Below are 9,540 nucleotides of genomic sequence, written 5' to 3'. Positions count from 1 at the left end.
GGACCTAAAGTAGGTCATTCTTTGATTTCACGTTTTCATTTAGAGACAAATTAGAGAGTAATTATTGGGGTAAAAAGGATGTCCAAAGATGAAGTTGGTTATTTAGGATCTAGAAAATGGAGAAGCTTCAGGATGAGCAAAAAAGCTATTGGATCAAGTTTTGAGGTTTCTTCTTCTTCTTATATTGACGTTGGCAAACTTTATCAAATGGCTGAATTTTTTTTTTCTTGAAAAAAATACGAAAACTGTAAAACTTAAATAAAAAAGAAAAAGTGACACAAGAGAATTGCCGGAATCCCACTGAAGATTCGATGGCTATCTTCAGCAGATTGCCGGAGTGGTGGCTACTCTTTTTTGTTTTCTTTGGACAATGGGTGGTTGCTTGTTTTTTTTTTTTCTCTCTTTTTTTTTTATGAAGAAGATATTATGGAAAAAAAATGGGAAATTGGATGGGTATTTTCGTAATTTAAATGTTTTGGGATTGTATATAGATTTTTTTCCATTGCAAAAAGAACACTTCAAAATTATATGTGGATATATGGCCTCCATTAATAGTCAGCCACTTTTGTTCTCTTTCAGTTACAACTAGCAAAATAGTTGAATATTTCACAATTCAATGGTTAAATTATATATAAAATTTCCATGATTTGATTTGATTGAAGTTGAACCTCATTCAAGCTACTACTAATTTGGCAGCTTTATGCATTTGTTAGTATTGATGAGCAAAATTATTATTATTATTGCTGAAAAACAAATGAAGGATGACTAATTGAGTTAGTTCCAAAACCTTTGGTCATTGTAGAGCATGCTTACTCCCTCTTGTTCTTCTTCTTCTTCTTCTTCTTCTTCTTTTCAATGTATAATATTTGGAACCTGCTCATATGCTTTTCATTTGTAATCTTTATTTTTCTCCTTTTTCGCTTACTAGAAAAACAATTAAAAAAAAAATACATATTGTTACAAGTATGTGGCTTCTAAGTTTGACATTTTGGATGATCATGATTTTTGTTTCACGGATATACCATTGTATAAGGCTCGTCGATATAAACTTATAGACTAGTGGTCCCACAGTTATTTTTTGCTGCGAGTAAAATTTTACATTGACCAAGGCAACATGTGAAATATGCATCAGTCCAAATTCATAAACTAGTATTACGCCAAAAATGGAGCTGTTGTGTCAAGACTCATCCAAAATTCCTCACCGGAACCCTAGACAAGCCCTGATCCGAGGGAAACCCTACCGGACCCTACAATGGAAAATCCGGCAGAACCTCCCCTAAGGGTTGGACTTACCACAAACTTCCTGCACTAAAAACACACTTCTATATACACCACCTTATTCCTCCCACCTTACTACAATTTAATTCCATAAATTTGTAGCACTTCAAATGAATAACAGGAAATCAGTGCATAATTAATAAATAAACATCCAAAACAGTATATAGAGCTTTATCGAGATACAATTAAATATGAAATTTACTACAACAAAGGATAAAAGAAACGATAAAAGATAGCGAAGAAAAGTAAGGCTCCTTGAACTTTCAGCAACGAACAAGACATCGAACTCACCTCCGGACGATCAACATCTACTAACCTAGGTCTAGGGGAACGGAATTTAAAAACATGAGATGCTAGTTATTTCAGTGAGTGACTCTAACTACAACACAATCATAATAATAATACTAATATAACGATAAAATGAACTTGATTAATTAATAATAAATAATCAAATAAATAATAAGTAGTTGAAATATTGCTTTCTCTCAAAACCCTCATTGTTCACTCAGTTGGAAAAGTTTCTCTTTTAAAATATTTTCACAAAACCCAATAATTGTACCTCAAAAATCAAGGAATAATTAATTAAATAAATTATAAATAAAATACATTAAATTAAAGATCTAGAATGTATAATAAGAAACAAGAAGAGTTTTAATAACAATTATTAAATTGTACACAAAATGTCATAAATAAAATAAGCAAAATCACAATAAAATTTACATTAAAAGTAATCAAGGAAATATCAAATTAAACGGAATGCAATAATTTAGAATGCACATAAATACAAATATTAATTTAGAACTCAATACATACATTGAAAACACTTTAAAAATCCAATAATTAAATTTAGAATAAGACATCACTAGATAAAATAAATAAAATCATAAATAAACTTGTATTAAAGAAATTTGGCATAAAACAAAAATAAACTCAATATAAAAAGAAATTTAGCATAAAACAAAAATAAACTCAACATATAAATTATAAAATTTATTATTTAAATCAATGAAATAATCAAAAAAACATTTTAATAGATTTTAAACCTCAATTTAAAATAGATAAAAGAATACAATAAAATTCATGTTAAATTCTCAAAATTTAAATAAATAATATCAACATGGTAAAATAAAATTCTAAAATACCAATTTAAAATAATTGATAAAAACATGAATAAATACATTTTAGAAAATATTAGTTTGAAATAAGCAATAAAACAAAATTAAATACATTTAATTTTAAATACGATTTTAAAGCATCTTGGTTTGAAATTCGTATCGAGAAAGTAACTTGACGCACCACACTATATACCAATGATGCCCTATGATACCCAGCGTCCCAAGCACCATCTGGCAGGAGGTTAAAGAGAGAAACTTGCATACGGTCGCTTCGGCGTTCCGACAGCGCCGCTACTTAAACAGTCATCCCGGCCATGGAGGGGGGTGGTTATGGCCAATATCAAACTTGCCTGCCCTCGGTCTGATGGCAACTCACGGAAGACATTACAACCTGCGCGCTTATCCACATATACAGTACAGAACACTAGGACTGTATGAGTTCGCCTAAAATCAATTACTAAATTTATTATTAAAATACTAAGTTTTCCAAAATTCACCATGGGAATTATACTATTTTTCAAACCCACATTCTCTTAAATCCTCCTCATAAATCCATCGCATAAATTCCATCAATTTCACCATAAATAAATCAATCCCATAATATTTAAATGCATAAAAAAAATTTTGAAGCATAATACTTTTAAAACAAATATTTTTCTTCAAATCCTTAAAATCAAGCTGTACCAAAAATGATATTAAAAACTATATCAAATCCGAATGCAATTAAATTCATATAAATCACCATCATAATGTCAACATTAAACTTAACAATAATATAAATAAAACTTTAAACCATGAATCTTTAAGTCCCAAAATATATTTTTGCACCAAAACACATATTAAAAAATTATCATAAATTGGCAATATAATTCTAGATAGAAATTCTCTTAATATCAAATACATAAAACCTATTTCTCAAATATTTAATTATGAAATACTCCACCAATGAAATTTAATAATAATTAACAAAATCCCAAATTCATAAAATCCTTAAAACCAAAATATTTTATAATGTACAAATATTCAATTCCAGTCAATTTTGGCATCAAAATTACAAATATAAATTTACTAAATATTTAACATATGAAATATAATTTCCAAATATATAATCAACACAATATATACAATTTATCAACCCAAAATAATTTTGAAGGTGGGTCACTCACCTCTAGCACGCAATTATACCAATATCCTCCATAGGATCAATTCCACAATTCACACATGCTCCTAAAGCATCAACTGTAACAGCCCAGTCCACCGGCATGTGATATTGTCCGCTTTGGACCCAGCCCGCACGGTTTTGTCAAAACGCGTCGCAAGGGAAAGGTATCCACACCCTCTTTTTAAGGCATGCTTCGTTCCCCTTTCCAACCAATGTGGGATCTCACAATCCTCCCCCCTTGGGGCCCAGCGTCCTCGTTGGCACACCGATCCGGGTCTGGCTCTGATACCATCTGTAATAGCCCAGTCCATCCGCATGCGATATTGTCCGCTTTGGGCCCAGCCGACACGGTTTTGTCAAAACATGTCGCAAGGGAAAGGTCTCCACACCCTCTTTTTAAGGCATGCTTCGTTCCCCTTTCCAACCGATGTGGGATCTCACATCAACAATATACAAACCAATTAAAATAATATTTTAATCGGATAAATTATACACAGTTATCCAGAGGATTTAACACAAACGTTAACCAAAATTCACAAATGAGGTGCCTATAGAAAGCTAATAAGATGAGGAACACATTTCTAACCTTCATTGACCACAAACCCACCGGTGGTGGGCGGGATTTGACCTGGAAGCTTCGACTGAGCTCCTTCTCCGCATATCTCACAATCCGCTTCGAAATTGAACAAATGGAGGCCATTTTTGAGATCACAGGACCCAAAATAGGGGGGATTGAGTATAAATTTGGACTGGATACATCGGAAAACGGCGAACTCATCAGAAATGGAATTTGTGCCACCGCTGGCTTTACCCGCCGATCTGAGTGCGTCGCCGGTCGGCTAGCCACCAAACTTGGCAGCCGAGCTCACCGAAGACTAGGCTTCGACGGTGGCCGACACGTATGGCCTTTCGGCGGTCGAAAATGGAGAAACCAAGGTGGGGCTGAGAGGGAGGAGGAGAGAAGGAAGAAGAAGAAAAAGCCCGTGGGGCATTTCCCCATGTGGGGGAGAGAAAAAAGAAAATAATAAATATATAGAAAATAATATTAAAATAATGTAATATTTAATCATGGCTAACATGTGGCATTTTCTTTTCATGACACATGGCAATTTCATAATATTACACGTGGTGCAAACTGTTCGCATATTTAAAAATAATATTAAAATAATACCGTATTTGAAAAAACTTTGCAGGTCCATAACTTTTCACCAAAATATCCAAATCAAGCGTGCCGTTAGTCTATGGACTCATACTCATAACCGTACATGAGTCAAAGCTCATTTCTACAAAAATAAAAAGTCAACTCCAGCACTCTCGAACAATTTGGACCTTAACTTGTTTTGCTCATAACTTTCAAACCGTACCTCCGTTTTTATCGTGATACTAGTCTACGAACTCGGGTCGATGTGTACTTCACGACAGAGCCTCGGTCAACCTAGAATTCTTGCCGAGTCAAAAAGTCAAAGTTTGACCCTTCTCGGTCAACGGCGGTCAAACCCGGTCAACTTTGATCAAATTGAGAAATTTTAGGCATATTTTGGGGTGAGGTGTTACAACCTTCCCACCTTGCAAAAATTTCATCCTTGAAATTTCCTACGTCGTCGAAACGAATAAGAATAGTGGTCGCGAATCTACTGCTCGAGCTCCCACATCGCTTTCTCGACTAGGTGAATCTGCTACTAGACTTTGCTTGAGAAATAGCCTTATTGACCAATACGCATTCCTCGTGACCTAAGATCTGTATTGGTTGCCCCGCGTATAATGGGTCTTTTCTCAATTCGACGTCGGAAGTCTAAAACATGTGCGACAGATCTTCAATGTCCTTTCGTAGCAACGATACATGAAATACGTTGCCTACTCGTGTTAACTCTTTCGAAAATGCTAACTTGTATGCCACAAGCCAATTCTTCCGATGACCTCATAGTGATCAAGGTAATGAGAAATTTACTTCTCTCATTGGCCAAAGCATACTACTCTCTTCCATGGAGATAACTTTAAGGAAATCTAATCTCCGTTTTCAAATGCAAGATCCTTTCCACGCACATCGACGTAACTCTTTTGTCGATTCTGAGTAGTCTTCAAACTTTCTCAGATAACCTTCACCTGGTCCATAGTCATCTGTAAGTATTCGAATTCAATCACGTTCGTCGTCGTATGGTGTTTCTCCTCACCCATTTCACTTCAATATAATGGGGTTCGACACTACCTTCCATATAGAGCCTCATACGAAGACATCTCGATGCTCGCTTGGTAGCTAATATTATAACGACTTTTATCGACGACAATTGCTCATCCCAGCTTCTTCCAACATTGCATAATGCACGGTCTTAGTATATCTTCCAAAGTACGAACTTTTGCACTCTGCTTGTCTATTGGCCTGTGGTGGAAGGCAATGCAGCAGTCGAACCTTGCTCCAATGTATTTGTTAACCTTGACCATAGTCTTGAAATAAGCACTAATCTCAATTAGATGTAATAGTGATCAACACTTCGTGTAGACTCATAATATGTTTTACGAACAGTTCGGCCAACTTACTTTGGTGAGAACCACTCTCGCATAGATAGGAAATACTCTGACTTAGTTTGTTGATGATTATCCAAATGTCGTTATACCTTTTTACTGTGGGGAAAAGCTTTATATGGAATCCATGTTGAGTCGCTCCCACTTCCACACACGGGGATAGACAAGGGTTGAAGCTACCTTGAACGTTTCTGCTTCCCATTTTCATTTGTTCGCAACTTAAACTTAAGCACCTTGATCTGAATTCTGCAATTTCCTTTATCATGCCAAACCACCAATATTACTTAGTGAGCGTTCGATACATCCTCACACTTTCGGGGTGTACCGCATACATCGAATCACGTGCTTCCTTTAGGATCTCCCTTTCGAACTAAACAATATCTGACTCTCAAATTCTTGATTGATGATACTTGGACCTTAAGTCGAACTTAAAAATACCTTAACACCTTAGGGTTGATCGATATACAAACCCACCGGTGGTGGTCAAAATTTGACCGGGAAGCTTCAGTCGAGCGCCTCCTCCTCATATCTCACAATTTGCTTCGAAATTGGACAAATGGAGTCCATTTTTTAGATCAGAGGACCCAAAATAGGGGGGATAGAGTATAAATTTGGACTGGGTATGTCAAAAAATGGTGAAATCATCAGAAATGGAATTTGTGTCACCGTCGGCTTTACTCGCCAATCTGGGCGCGTCGCCGGTCTGTCGGCCACCAAACTTGGCAGCCGAGCTCACCGGAGACTGGGCTTCGACGGTGGCCGGCACGTATGGCCTTCCGACAGTCGGAAATGGAGAAACTAAGGTGGGGCCGAGAGGGAGGAGGAGAGAAGGAAGAAGAAGAAGAAAAAGCCCGTGGGGCATTTCCCCACGTGGGGGAGGACAAAAAGAAAAGAAAAAAAAGAAAATAATATTAAAATAATAATAATATAAAATAATGTAGTATTTAATCATGGCTGACATGTGGCATTTTTTTGTTGTGACACATGGCAATTTCATAATGTTACACGTGGTGCAAACTGTTCGCAAGTTTAAAAATAATATTAAAATAATACAGTATTTGAAAAAACTTTGCAGATACATAACTTTTCACCGAAATTTCCAAATCAAGTGTGCCGCTAGTCTATGGACTCATATCGACAATTACTTCACAACCGTACATGAGTCAAAGCTCATTTCTACAAAAATAAAAAGTCAACTTGGGCACCCTCGGACAGTTTGGACCTCAACTTGTTTTGCTCACAACTTTCAAACTGTACCTCCATTTTCATCATGCTACTAGTCTACGGACTCGAGTCGATGCGTACTTCGCGACGGTGCCTCGGCCAACTTAGAATTCTTGCTGAGTCAAAAAGTCAAAATTTGACCCTTCTCGATCAACGACGCTCAAACCCAGTCAAACCAGGTCAACTTTGATCAAATTGAGAAATTTTTGGCGTACTTTGGGGTGGGGTGTTACATGTTGTTCAAAAGTTATTGTGAGATCCTACATCGATTGGAAAGGGGAGCGAAACACTCCATATAAGTGGGTGTGGATACCTTTCCCTTGCGAGGCCTTTTAAAACCTTGAGGGCTGGGTTGTAAGAGGATTCCCTAGGCCCAAAGAAGACAATATCGCATGCAGGTGATCTGGGCTGTCACAGATGGTATCAGAGCCGGACCCAGATCAGTGTGCCAGCGAGGACGCTGGGCCCCAAGGGGGGAGGATTGTAAGATCCCACATCGGTTGGAAAGGGAAACGAAACACTCCATATAAGTGGGTGTGGATACCTTTCCCTTACGAGGCCTTTTAAAACCTTGAGAGCTGGGTTGTAAGAGGATTCCCCAGGCCCAAAGAGGACAATATCGCATGCGGGTGATCTGGGCTGTCACAGATACGAGACGCCTTCCTATGAGGGAAAGTAAAACCTTGAGGTATGCTTCCGCTGCCAAAGAGGACAATATCTCGGTTGGGCCTGGGAGGCCCGGGCCCAGTGGGACTGGTAGGTAAGGGTTGGAAGAGGATTATGTGACAACCCAGATCACCTGCATGCGATATTGTCCTCTTTGGGCCTGGGGAATCCTCTTACAACCCAGCCCTGAAGGTTTTAAAAGGCCTCGCAAGGGAAAGGTATCCACACCCACTTATATGGAGTGTTTCGTTCTCCTTTCCAACCTATTGTGAGATCCCACATTGGTTGGAAAGGGGAACGAAACACTCCATATAAGTGGGTATGGATACCTTTCCCTTGTGAAGCCTTTTAAAACCTTGAGGGCTGGGTTGTAAGAGGATTCCCCAGGCCCAAAGAGGACAATATCGCATGCGGGTGATCTGGGCTGTCATAGTTGTGGACAAAACTGTGAAGTTCCACATTGGTTGGAAAGGGGAACGAAACATGCCTTAAAAGAGGGTGTAGATACCTTTCTCTTGAAACGCGTTTTGACAAAACCGTGCGGACTGGGCCCAAAGCGGACAATATCTCATGCGGGTGGTCTGGGCCGTTACAGTTGGTATCAGAGCCAGTACTCGGATCGATGTGCCAGTAAGGACGCTGGGCCCCAAGGGGGGAGGATTGTGAAGTCCCACATCGGTTGGAAAGGAAAACGAAGCATGCCTTAAAAGAGGGTGTGGATACCTTTCCCTTAAGACATGTTTTGACAACCGTGCAGGCTGGGCCCAAAGCGGACAATATCTCATGCGGGTGGTCTGGGCTGTTACAAAACAAATTATGATCCGAACTAATCAAATAATGATCGGTTTGACTTTTTAGTTTTATGGATTCTAGTTTTTACTTGTATATTATTGTAAAATACTCATTAATATGAGTTCATAGATAAGAAACACGCTCGATTTGGACTTTTGGCTGAAAAGTTATGGACTTATAAAATTTAATAAATTTATTCCTAGAATGACTTTACTAGGTATGATTTAACACGTGTAAAAAACGTGTGCACAGTGCCCCCACTGAAACGTACCATGTGTTACCATTCTGACTAATCCTGTGAGTGCATAATGGTCCTACAGAAGGCCCTTATTGGTTCGTGAAGGGAAGGAGTAGGAGAGAGAAAGAGAGAGAAGGAGAGAACCGGCCAATTGTCGATCATCCTTCGTTAGTCACTGACAGCAATAAAGAGATCAATTTTATTATTAAAATTTGTATATTTTGATATTGAAATTCCATTTATTACATACCCGTATATGTATATGTATCAATATATAGAATCTAATTATTAATTACTGTACATAACATCTTTTTATTTTTCAATAAAATAAATATAACAAATTAACAAAAATATTAATATATAGATTATAATTTTTTTTAATATTTTTTATTCTATCTATCTTTGTTCTTTTTATTCTTTGTAAGTAATTAATTTCTTTGTATTAATGAAAATCCAAATGTACTTGACTTATTTGGTAAATAAAATAAAATCAAAAAATTTATTTTGAATATAAATCTTATTTTGCCATGTTTAACAATTATATT

Source organism: Ziziphus jujuba, chromosome 4, assembly GCF_031755915.1.
Source record: "Ziziphus jujuba cultivar Dongzao chromosome 4, ASM3175591v1".
Taxonomy (NCBI): domain Eukaryota; kingdom Viridiplantae; phylum Streptophyta; class Magnoliopsida; order Rosales; family Rhamnaceae; genus Ziziphus; species Ziziphus jujuba.
The sequence above is the reverse complement of the archived record's forward strand: the minus strand, read 5'-3'. Positions refer to the sequence as shown.